Raw genomic sequence first — 12,774 nt, forward strand, 5'->3', positions numbered from 1 at the left:
GCTATACACATTTTGGATATATATGATAATTCAAAGAAACAGTTCTGACCTTTCTCTGACTTCTGTTTTTTAGCCAGTAAATACCAGTCTTAATATTAAAATGAAATCTATAAATCAACAACATAAATTAGTAAGACCAGATTGATTAAATTGTTATCAGGCAAACTGAAAAAAAAAAAAAACTGCAATATAACCACATGAATAGTTTACGCAAAGCAGATTTGTTTTTATTTTTTGCAACTCAATAATCTGAAAAGAACAATGCAAGTGACATCAGAAGCATGGCGAGTGAGAGATGTCCCCGGATCTCTCCCCTTGAAAAAACAATAACCTGAACATCTAAAACTCAAAACAAATGAACAAACAAACAAACAAAAACACCCAACCTGCACACAAGCACATATGAGTGAGAGAACTGTGAATAAGAGCTACCACAGGTCAGAAACTTGGGAGTCAAGCCATTGACCTGGAGAAACAAAGAAGCTGGCTCTCAGAGCTGGAGCTTCTTGCAGGAGGAGGGAGAAGGGAAAAGGTACATCACATTTCCTGAACAGCTCTGCCTAAGAGAACTGAGAGCTACACACAGAGGCGGTGGACGTGCATCAGGGCAAAAAGCAGAGAAGTGGGGATAGCAGAGAACCAATAGTTGATTATTACCAGCCATAGCTGCAAAAAGTGAGGCTGAGCCACAGCCCCCATCCCTCAACCCAGAAGGGCCCTCAGCTAATATCCTCAAAGACCAAACATCGCAGAGCCCAAGGGGAATCTGCACAAACACTACTGAAACTGTCACTAACACAGACAGGGACTGAGACTGAGGATAGTGATTGAATATTTACAAGAAAAAAAAAAGCATTATTAAGACTTTATATAAACCAAGGATCCAAGAGGATTAGACATCACCTACTGGAAACCAAAAAAAAAAGCTTTCTTGGCAACAGGCTAAAGAGAGATCTTTAAATAATAAATCTTCTTTCAGGGGGAAAAAAAAAAAAAGCAGAATACATTTCCAGTAATTTCCAGGCAGCAGAATAGTCCATTAAACACCATGAACAACCAAGGTGACAAGGCATCTCAAAAAAAAAAAAAAAAGAGAGAAATATATCCATAAAATAAACTTAAAACACAGAAATATGTGACTTAAATGACAGAGAGTTCAGGATGGTACTACTGGAATGACAGAGAGTTCAGGATGGTACTACTCAATGAGATCCAAAATAATTCATATCAACAATTACAGGAATTGAAAAAAAAAAAAAAACAGCAAGATCAGCAGAATAAGTTTTTTAGCAAGGAGATTGAAATTCTTATAAAGAATCAAATAGAACTTCTGGAGATGAAGAACACACTGCAATAGTTGAAAAATGAAATCGCAAGCTTGGAAAATAGAGTCAAACCAAATGGAGGAAAGGATCAGTGATATCTAAGACAGAAATCTAGAAATAAATCTTAAGGAAGAAGAGAAAAATAGAAGAATGAAAAATAATGAGAAAGAAATGTAAGAACTAGCTGATACCATCAGGAGAAGACACATAAGAAAAATGGGCATTTTCGAAGAGGAGGAAAAGGAACAGGGACTAGAAAGCATTTGCAGACAAGTAGTTGATGAGAATTTCACAAATCTAAGGAATGAGTTGGAGCTTTGAATTCAAGAAGTCAACAGAACACTCAATTATCTCAACTCAAAATGGCCTTCACCAAGACATACTGTATTAAAGTTATCAAAAATCAATGACAAAGAGAATTCTCAGGGCAGCCAGGGAGAAGAAAACAATAACTTATAAAGGAAAACCCATTAGAGTATCATTAGACTTCTAGCAAAAACCTTACAAATCAGAAAGGAATGGAATCAAATCTTTAAACTATGAAGCGAAAGAAACTATCAGCCTAGAATAATGTATCTAGCTAAGTTCTCCATTCGATATGAAGGAGAAGGGGGTCAAAATGTGGTGACAGAAAGAAATTTAACTATGAGAGGTGAACACACAGCATAAATATATGTATGCCTTACCGTTAAAGTGTATAGCTGATAGTTATTAGATTTCGTTAACCAATGACACCATAAAAAATTAATTAATTTAAAAAAATATATTGTTTACCTTTTTTATCGTATTGACATTTAAAAATGGTGTGAATGCAAATCAAGGCCCTGAAACCAAACTGTATCAATAGTGACAATATTTTTTCTCCTTAAGTCTCTCAGAAAATAAAAGTCTTTAATTTTTTTTTCATGTTTAAAAATAGTTTTTATTATTTAATTACAGTCAGCATATAATATTACATTACTTTCAGGTGTACAACCTAGTGATTAGACATTTGTATAACTTACATCAGCTGTCCCTAAACTTTTTGGCACCAAAGACCGGTGCTCCTTTAAAATCTAGTGAGTGATGATCTGAGGTGGAGCTGAAGCAGTGATTCTAGTGCTAGGGGGCAACTACAAAGACAGGTTTAACTTCACTTGCTTGCCCGCCACTCACCTCCTGCTGTGCATCCAGGTTCCTAACAGACCACGGACCAGTACCGATCTGCAACTTAGTGGTTGGAGAACCCTGCTGTACATAATTATTACAATATTCTTAACTATATTCTTTATGCTGTACTTTACATATTTCCTCTTAATTTTTATATTCTTATTTTTTCAATTATAGTTGACATACAATATTATATTAGTTTCAGTTGTAAAACTTAGGAAGTGATTGCCCCCAATAAATCCAGTACCCATCTGATACCATACATAGATATTAAAATACTAATGACTATGCTCCCCATGCTCTACATTCTCATGACTATTTTGTAACTATCAATTTGTACTCTTAATCCCTTCTCCCCTTTATTCATCCTCAATCTCCCAATATGACAGCCATCAAAAGTGCTTTCTGTGTCTATGAGCTTCTTTCTGTGATCTGTTTGTTTATCCTGTTCTCTAGATTACACATATGACATTTGTGTTTCTCTGTCTGAATTTACTCAGCACGATACTCTGTAGGTCCATCCATGATGTTATAGATGGCAAGATTTCATTCTTTTATGCCTGAGTAATATTCCATTTTAAATATATGCCACCTCTTCTCTATCCATTCATTCATTGATGGAAACCCAGGATGCTTGCATATAGTGGCTACTGTAAGTAGTGTTTTTAGATTTTAGATAAATTCACATGTCCCTTCAAAGTAGTGTTTTTAGATTTTTTCGGATAAATATCTAGAAGTATAACTAAGTCTATTGTTATAGCCTTTGTTTTAAAGTCTATTTTGTCTGGTATAAGGATTCTCACCCCATCTTTTTGTTTGTTTGTTTTCATTTTTATGAAACATCTTTTTTCATCCTTTTACTTTCAGTCTGTGTCTTTCGATCTGAAGATAAGTCTCTTGTTGGCAGCATATGTAAGGGTCTTCTTTTCTTATCCATTCAGCCATCCTATCTTTTGATTGGAGAATTTAATTTATTTATATTTAAAGTAATTGTTGCTAGATATGTAGTTTTGCCACTTTGTTATTCATATTTTTTAATTTTTTTTTTCTTTTTCTTCCTAAAGAAATCCCTCTAACATTTCCTGTAATATTGGCTTGGTGATGATGAACTTTAGCTTTCTCTTGTCCGAGAAGCTCTTTATCTGTCCTTTGATTCTAAATGATAGCTTTGATGGATAGAATAATCTTGGTTGTAGGTTGTTACTTTTCATCACTTTGAATATTTCCTGCTAATCCCATCTGACTTGCAATGTTTCTGTTGAGAAATCAGCTGACAGTCTTATGAGAGCTCCCTTGCAGGTAACTAACTGCTTTTATCTTGCTGATTTTAAGAGTCTCTCTTTGTCTTTAACCTTTGGCATTTTAATTATGATATACCTTGGTGTGGGCCTTCTTGGGCTCATTTTGTTTGGGATTTTCTGTGCTTCCTGAGCTTGTATGTCTATTTCCTTCACCAAGTTAGATGTATTTCCAGTCATTATTTCCCAATAAAGGTTTTCAATTCCTCGCTTTCTCTTTTCTCCTTCTGGTCTCTCTATGATGTGAATGTTGGTATGTTTGATATTATCACAAAATCCCTTAAACTATTGTTTTTTTTTTTTCTTCTTTTTTTGGATTCTTTTCTCTTGTTGCTGTCCTACTTGAGTGTTTTCTGCTATGTTATCTTATAAATCAGTGATTCGATCCTCCGCTTTATCTAATCTACTGTTGATTCCCTGTAATGTATTCTTCATATTTGACTGGTTATTTTTTTTATGTTTTCTATCTCCACTTTTCTGTTTTCTATTTCTTTGTTAAAGTTCTCACAGAGAACAATAGACCAATATCTCTTATAAATACAAATGCAAAAATCATAAACAAAATTCTAGCAAATCTAATATGACAATACATTAAAAATATTATATATCATGATGAAGAGGGGTTCATTTCAGAGGCACAAGGATGGTTCAACATGTGCAAATCAATTAATGTGATATGTCACATAAACAAAATAAAGGATATAAATCATTTGATTATATCGATAGATGCAGAAAAACATTTGACAAAATAGAGCATCTATTTATGATTAAAACACTTAATAAAATGGGTATAGAAAAAGTGTAGCTTAAGATAATAAAGGCCATATACAACAAACCCTCAGCTAACATTATGCTTAACGATGATAAACTAAAAGCCTTTTCTCTAAGATCAGGAACAAGACAAGTTTTTCCGTTCTCACCACTCTTATTCAATATAGTGTTGGAAGCCCTAGCTAGAGCAATCAGGCAAAAGAAAGAAACCATTACTAAGACAACGAGGAAACCAACTATATGGGATAAAATATTTGCAAACAATGCCTCCAATAAAAGGCTAATATCCAAAATATATAAAGAACTTACATAACTTCACCATAAAAAAAAAAAAAAAAAGCTCAAGCAATCTAAGTGCAACTCAGGCAGAGGACCTGAATAGACACTTCTCCCAGTAAGACATACAAATGGTCAACAGATATATGAAAAGATGCACAACTTCACTACCTATCAAGGAAATGCAAATAAAAACCACAACGAGATACCACCTTTCACCTATTAGAATGGCTATCATCCACAGGACAAGTAATAACAATTGTTGATGAGGCTGTAGAGAAAAGGATCCCTCATACAATGATGGTAGGAATGTAAATTGGTACAGCCACTGTGAAAAACATTATAAAATTTCCTCAAATAATTAAGAATAGAATTACCATATGACTCAGCAAGTTCTCTTCTCAAAATTTGAAAACATTTATGTGTAAAGATATATGCATTTCAATGTTTATAGCAGGATTATTCATGGTGACCAAGACATAGAAACAACTGAAATGCTTTTTGATAGATGATTGGATAAAGAAAATGTGATACATATGTATAAAAGATGTCATTCATCCATAGAGAAGATAAAATACTGTCATTTGCAACAACATGGATGGATCTTGAGATTGTTGTGCTAAGCAAAATAAGTCAGACAGAAAATGTTGACAACCATATGATTTTACCATACTTGGAATATAAAACTGAAATCAACACATGAATAAGACAGAAACTTATGGACACGGACAATAGTTTAGTGGTTACCAGAGAGAAGTTTGGTAGAGAGGAGTTAGATAAGGATGAAGGAGTCAAATACATGGTGGTTGAAGGATATTTAACTTTGTGTGGTGAACACACAATGCAATGTATATATATGACATATTATTGAATTGTACACTTGAAACATATAATTTTGTTAACCAATGTCACTCCGATAAATTTAATAAAAATTAATTAATTAATTAATAATTAAAAATAAGATTAGTCTGTTATCTTGATATTACAACGAGTGCTTTCTAACTTGATTTTAAAGTAGATTTTTTTTCTAACTTGGTACTTCAAGAAATAGGTAATGGGATTATGACTAGCAGAAAAGCTAGTGTTGATCGAATAGAGACACTTAAGGGAAAAACAATGTCTACTGGGCACAGTTTAACACAGTGTTTACCAAGCTTCAGTCATTCTCATACCACTTTTATGATTTGTCCTCTTTTAGTACACCACCTCTATTATATTTACTAATTTTAAGAAAATACGTAAATCTAACATCATGACTTGCTATTACAGCTTTATCTCAAGTATTGATGAAATGACTGGTTTTGAAAACTAGTTATATTTTTCCAAATCATATCCAAATATGTAACTTTAAAAAAATACAATACTTGGAATAAAAAGTATTTGTGTATCATTTATAATCAGATTGAGGCAGAACTACCTGTATTACACTTTAGGAAACACTGACTAAGGAATATAAATATAAGAAAGGCAGATCATAACGGAGAAACAATGGAAAGGAGTGTTCAGGAATTCAGATTAACTCAGAAAAGAATTTTAAAAGCTAGCATAAAACTGACCACCACAGCTACATATTGTATGATTTCATTTTTTTCTTTCAAAGTTTTTTAGAAAAAAATTGACAACATACTTTATATGTTTTTAGACAAGTCAACACTGACAATAGAATAAAATTGTGTTACTACCATTTAAATTTATTTACATAATGTGTGTAAATATGTAACTTTTATTTTAAATTTATTTACATAATGTATGTAAATATGTAACAAATTATTTTAAAATTTTAGGCATATTCTTTTACTCCGAAAGAATTAAAATGGTACCTTTGCTGAAACACTTAATGATCATAGAAACTAATTTCCTCTTAATTTTAGTTAAGCCAGAGAAATAATTATAATTTCACAGTTCAAAGTTGTTAGAGATCAATTTAGAGATCATTTTCCAAAAGATATTCTCTTGGCCTTTGAAGATATCTATTTTCAAACTTAATATTAGAGCCAAGTAAATTTAACAATAAGTATTTTAAAAATAAAAATGTATTATATATTTTGTATAATCACTTATCTATATAATCATTTATCTATGGCCTATACATTTTACCTTATTTTACGATATCTATTTTTATGTAATGTTACAGTGGGTATATGATTACATTTATATGAAATGTCCAGAATTGGCAAATCCATAGAGATAGAAAGTAAATTAGTGGTTGTCAGGGGCTAAGAGCAGAGGGGGATGGAGAATGACTGCTAAAAAGTAAGGGATTATTTTTGAGGATGATGAAAATGTTCTGGAATCAATAATGGTGATATGTACAAAACTCTGAATATACTAAAAACTAATGAATTGTACATATTAAATGGGTAGGTTTTATAGGATGTGAATTATATTTCAATAAAAATGTTGAAAAAAGATAACTAACAATACCAGATACATAGTGTATCTTTTTAGTAAGTTCCGAATCAAGAGAATTTTGAGACTTCACATGTTTGTGGAATTATAGGTTTGCTTATTTATAACTTTTACTTAAAATTAAAAAGTTTTTAGTCCAATTGCATTTATCTCTTTAGTGTTTAGGAGTGGAGGATTTGACACATAGGATTTATTCTTGAAAGCAGGAAAGCTAGGGATACCATCAGTATCATCATGTTTGATCACTTGACCTCAGAGTAATAATCATATGGTCTTACAAAAGGGAAGCTTATTTGGTGTTTCTCTGTTCTTTAGGTCACTTTTGGGGAGGTAGTCATATAACCAACAAACTTAGGCTTCCCCTTTCTTTCTTCTGTTTAATAAATTATCTAATTAATATTGAATATAATTCTCTAGCTACATTATATAGCTCTAGCTGAGTCTCTCAGTCTCTGGAACAGAGTCAGGGAAAGTAGTCCATTTGTTGACTGTAACATTATTACCTTACAGAGCATGACACTTTTAATTCTCTGAGGTTTTTTGTTCTTTTTGGTTTTTTTTTGTTTTGTTTTTTAAAAAGCTAAGGGAGAATTATTAACTGTCATAGCACCCCAATATCCTAGAGAGAAGTTTTTCACTGCCTAAATATATCCTTGAAAAAGTCCATTGCTATGGGCAGTAATTATTCCTGATACAAACCATTCATTCCATGCAGAGGATTGTGTCTCCATGGTTGCTTGCAATTTTTTAGAGTGGACAAAGTATTATGAAAGAGAGTGTCTACCCACATCATTTTCCATTTTATGTCATTCAGTTTTATAGATTTAGCTTCTTCACTATGTACTAGAATTGTCCATGATTCTACAGAATCACTGGAGCTCTTGTAATAACGGTCTTATAATTACACAGTTTTTTGTATTGTTTTATTATCAATGTTTAAATTGGGCCTGAGTGCTACCATTAGAAGTTTAGGATACCATGAAGGTGATTAGTGGTTGTAATATTATTAGGTGAGCAATTGAACCTTGCCCTAGATATAGTCTTCCCTCTCCTGTATGAGTGTTTTCACTGGCTCTACATTGCTTCTAGAAAACTAGGAGAATGAGAAGAATGTAGGAAGTTGCTATTTTGTGTGATAAGCCTGTCAGAAAAATTTTCTTTGATTTGATAAAAAGTAAAAAACTAAAGACTCTTCCCAAATTAATACTGTAAATATATAGAAATATGTATAGCCATTAAGCATATCAATAGTGGTTTAATCTCAATAGCAACAGGAAAAATATAAATTAAATCAGCCATGAGATAACCTTTCCTACTTAACAAATAGTATATCTGATAATACAAACCTTTGATGAAGATATGAGTAAACAATGGACACATATATTGCCTATGGGAGTGTAAATCTATATAAAATTTTTGAAAACAATTTGGAAATACCTAATTAAATTAAAATTTATTTTGTGACTCAATAAATATACCTCCAGTAAACTTTCATAGAGAAATTCTTATATGTGTCTACAGAGAACATGCAAAAGAATGTTTACTGAAACATCATTTGTAATAGTGAAAAAAAATGTAAATAACCTAATTATTCATCTGTATAGAAATGAGTAAATAAGTTTAATATCTATGGTTTGTTCTGCGTATTTTATTTTTTCAAGTGTTATATTTAGGCTTTTGATCCATTTTGAGTTAATTTTTGTGTGTGGTATCAAATATCAGTCTATTTTCATTCATTCATTCATTCATTCATCTATTTATTTATTTAATGTCTTTACACCTACAGCATTTGGTCTTTCTAGGTGGCTTCCCATCCAAGTACTAACCAGGCCCAACCCTGCTTAGCTTCCAAGATCAGATGGAATTGGAAATGTTCAGGGTGGCATGGTCATAGACTATTTTCATTCTTTTAAATGTGGCTTTCCAATTTTCCCAGCACCATTTATTGAAAAGGTTTTCATTTTTCATTGTATATTTTTGGCTCCTTCTTTGAAAATTAGTTGCCTATATACATGTGGGTTTATCACTGGGCCTTCAATTCTATTCCGTTGATCTGTGTGTCTATTTTTCTGCCAGTATCATACTGTTTTGATTATTGAAGATTTGTAGTATAATTTGAAGTTAGGGAATGTGATAATTTCAGTTTTGTTTTTTTTTTAATCAGGATTACTTTGCTACTTGGGCTATAATGGACCTTGGTCTCAAGATTTTATGTATTTGACTCTAAAGACAAGGGAAGTAAAAGTAAAAATAAACAGAGACTATAACAAACTAAAAAGCTTCTGCACAACAAAAAAAAATCAACAAAACAAAAAGGCAACTAACATAATGGGAGAAGATTTGCAAACAATATTTGTGCTAAGGAGCTAATATCCAAAGATAAGAGGTTAATATCCAAAATATATAAAAAACTCATAAAACTCAACAACAAAAAACAAACAATCAATTAAAAATGGACAGAGAACCTGGACACTTTTCACAAGAAGACATAGAAATAACTAATGAAAAAGTGCTCAGCTTCACTAGCTATTAGGTGAATGCAAATCAAAGCAATGAGATATCACCTTAGACCTATTAGACAAAAAATAAGTGTTAGAGAAAATGTGAAGGAAAAGAAACCCTCCTACACTGCTGGTAGGAATGTAAATTGGTACAGCCGCTGTGGGAAACAGTATGGAGCTTCCTCAAAAAATTAAGATTAGAGCTACCATATGACCCAGAAATCCCTCTTCTAGATACCTGTCCAAGAACTTTGAAAACATTTATTCGTAAAGTTATACATACACCTATATTCATTGCGGCATTTTTCTAATGTTTCATATCTTAAAAAATGTTAGACCTATTAAATATGGTGGGTATTCTCTTATACAAATACATTATTAAGATACATAAGTCTAAATATTAACCTACTTTCAGCCTTCAAATAATAATAATGCTATATATATGGAAATAAGATTTAGCTATAGTTATTTAACATAATTGGACATTAATAAAAAAGGAATAATAAACATGGTGTAAAGTATTCTTTGAAAGATTGTAGACATTTGATGTAGTTTAGATAGGAGATTTTATAAGTATGGTGGTCATTTTGGCCTACAGGTATTTTAAATCAGTATGTACAAAAGCAGTTGGCAGTAGGCATAGTGAGTTTTCACTCTGTGGAGCAAAATCACATTCAGAAAGCAGATCCTTGGGTGGGGTAAAGACAGTGAACTTTGTTTTGCAGTTTACTTAGAAATCAAAGTAGAATGGCATAGTGAATTTACTTGGATATTGAGGCAGAATAGCATATTTATGGGATCTTGGCATTACCCATTTATCAGGTTTCTTTATTGCTCTAAGTCTGTTTCCTTAGTTGTAAATGTAGTTGATAAAAGTAGTACCTATCTCTTTGGATTGATGAGAAGGCTGTATGAAATAATTTATTTAAAATTTTCAAACTATTGTCTAACATGTAGTAAGAGCTAAAATCAATTTTAGCTTTATTTTAGGAGCCACAAGACTCACTGTGCCAAAATTGGAGCATTATCTGTTCCTCAGCTCTGTAGAAAATATTTGAGATTAGGTAGGTTCTAACACCAGGAGTCTCATATGGCTTAAGTCTCCATGAATGCTTTCTCAGAACAAATGAGTCGAAGCAATTGCTGTATCAATCTCAGTCAGGATTACTGGAGTGACAAATATATCCCTAACAGCAGTCTATAAATACATGGATATAATATAGTGTATTCAAAGGTAAACTCATAGTAATACCTCTGGCCCTTTTTTAGTGTTTTTTGTTTGTTTGTTTGTTTGTTTGTTTTTATCTTGGTTAATATCCCTACCATCTATTCATCTGAGTAGATAGAAAGTCATGACTTAAAAGTCATTCTTCCATATCTTATTCATCAATTAATTCTATGGATTTTATTTCCCAAATATCCCTGAAATAGATCATTTCTCCATATCTCAATTACCATTGTTATCACCAAAGCCCAAGGCACCATCACTCTGACGGAGACAACCACAATAACTTTCTGACTAGTTTCCTCACATCTACTCTTCCCCCATACCCAATCTTTTTTTCTTATAGAAGCTAACATTTTCTTTTTTAAAAAATACATGACTAATTGTCATTCTCCTGCTTTAAAAATCTTCATTGTCTTCCAATTGTTATTAGAATACAGAATAAATTTCTTACCATTGCCTATAAGACCCTGCATAATCGGAATTTAACCTACTCTCCAGCCTTATCTGATACCAAGAACTTTATTTCTTTCTGTTATTAACTAAATTCTTTTTTTATACTTATTTTTGTTATTGTCCATAGTTTGTCAGGATCTCACACTAATTACAAACTCCAACAAGACATATCTGTTTTTCTTTGCTCTTTTAATACTCAGAGCCCTAGCACAATGCCTGAAAATTGTAAGAGTTCAATAACTATTTGCTCAATGAATTAACATACAGTTATATATAGACATTTCTATATTTCAAGTCTCAGTTAAAATATGAACTCCTCTGAGAGGTTTTTCCAGATTGCCTTAGCTAAAGATGTTTGACATCCCCACCAACTCTCCTATGTTGTTCTTTATCCCATTACCTTATTTTGTTTTTCTAATTAAAATTTATTCCTTTTGTTAAATGAATGAATGAATGCAAAATATCGTACTAGATTTTTACTCATTTTAGATGTTTAGATCAAAAGAGAGTAAGGCTTAGAAAAAAATAATTCTTGAAAAAATGTTTATATTTGCAAATATTGAGATCATAGCTATACTTTAAAACTTGGTACATTGAAATAATGTCCAAGAAGTATGTATAAAAAAAAACTAAAAACTAAAAAATAAAATAAAAACTAGGAAAATATCAATAACTAAATTGATGAGTTAAATTAGGCATGGGATTTTAGAATCTTTCCTGTTTGAGCCCAAGATTAAAACATCAAAGGTGATAAAACAGAAAGTGAGTTGATGTCTGTAATTGTTGAAAAAGGAAATAAAATAATGTAATGATGTTTCTAAATGCCAATGCCTCTAAGGCATATTAGCTAAAATGGAGTAGGATGGTTTCAAGTCCTCCTGGGAGGAAGATTAATCTCCCTTCTGCCCCTTAGCTACTCCAACATTTTTCCAATCCCCATTATAAATTAATTAATAAAAGACTTATTTATTTATGTCTTATACTCTCTTTGGCTTAAATCTCAAGAGACTTAAAGTCTCTTTGACTTTATCATAAATGATAAAAACAGGTTTATCAAATATGAGAGGCTAAAAAATGTTTTAGTGGAAAATTTATAAAAAGGTAAAATGAGAGAATATAAACATACCAAATAACAAAGTTGATATAAAGTACTTAAGCCAGAATTTTAGCACTGGGAATCATGCCAACTATACTCAAAGAATAATAAAATGGGTAGCTTGATAGAAGGAAATATACCAGCTTTCTGGGAAAGGAAATTTTTTCTCTAGAGCTGAATTTTAAAAGTTAATAATTGTGTAGATTATTATATAAGGGTCATCTAATAACATAAAATACTTTGTTTTCAACAATATATTTTTATTAAA

General features: G+C 31.7%; 1 pseudogene; it reads right to left on the reverse strand.

Moving 5' to 3' along the window:
* Nucleotides 1-9,005: 9,005 nt before the first annotated feature.
* Nucleotides 9,006-9,124, reverse strand: LOC112473390 (annotated as a pseudogene).
* Nucleotides 9,125-12,774: the final 3,650 nt, after the last annotated feature.

This window comes from Pteropus alecto, unplaced genomic scaffold (assembly GCF_000325575.1).
Source record: "Pteropus alecto unplaced genomic scaffold, ASM32557v1 scaffold410, whole genome shotgun sequence".
NCBI lineage: Eukaryota > Metazoa > Chordata > Mammalia > Chiroptera > Pteropodidae > Pteropus > Pteropus alecto.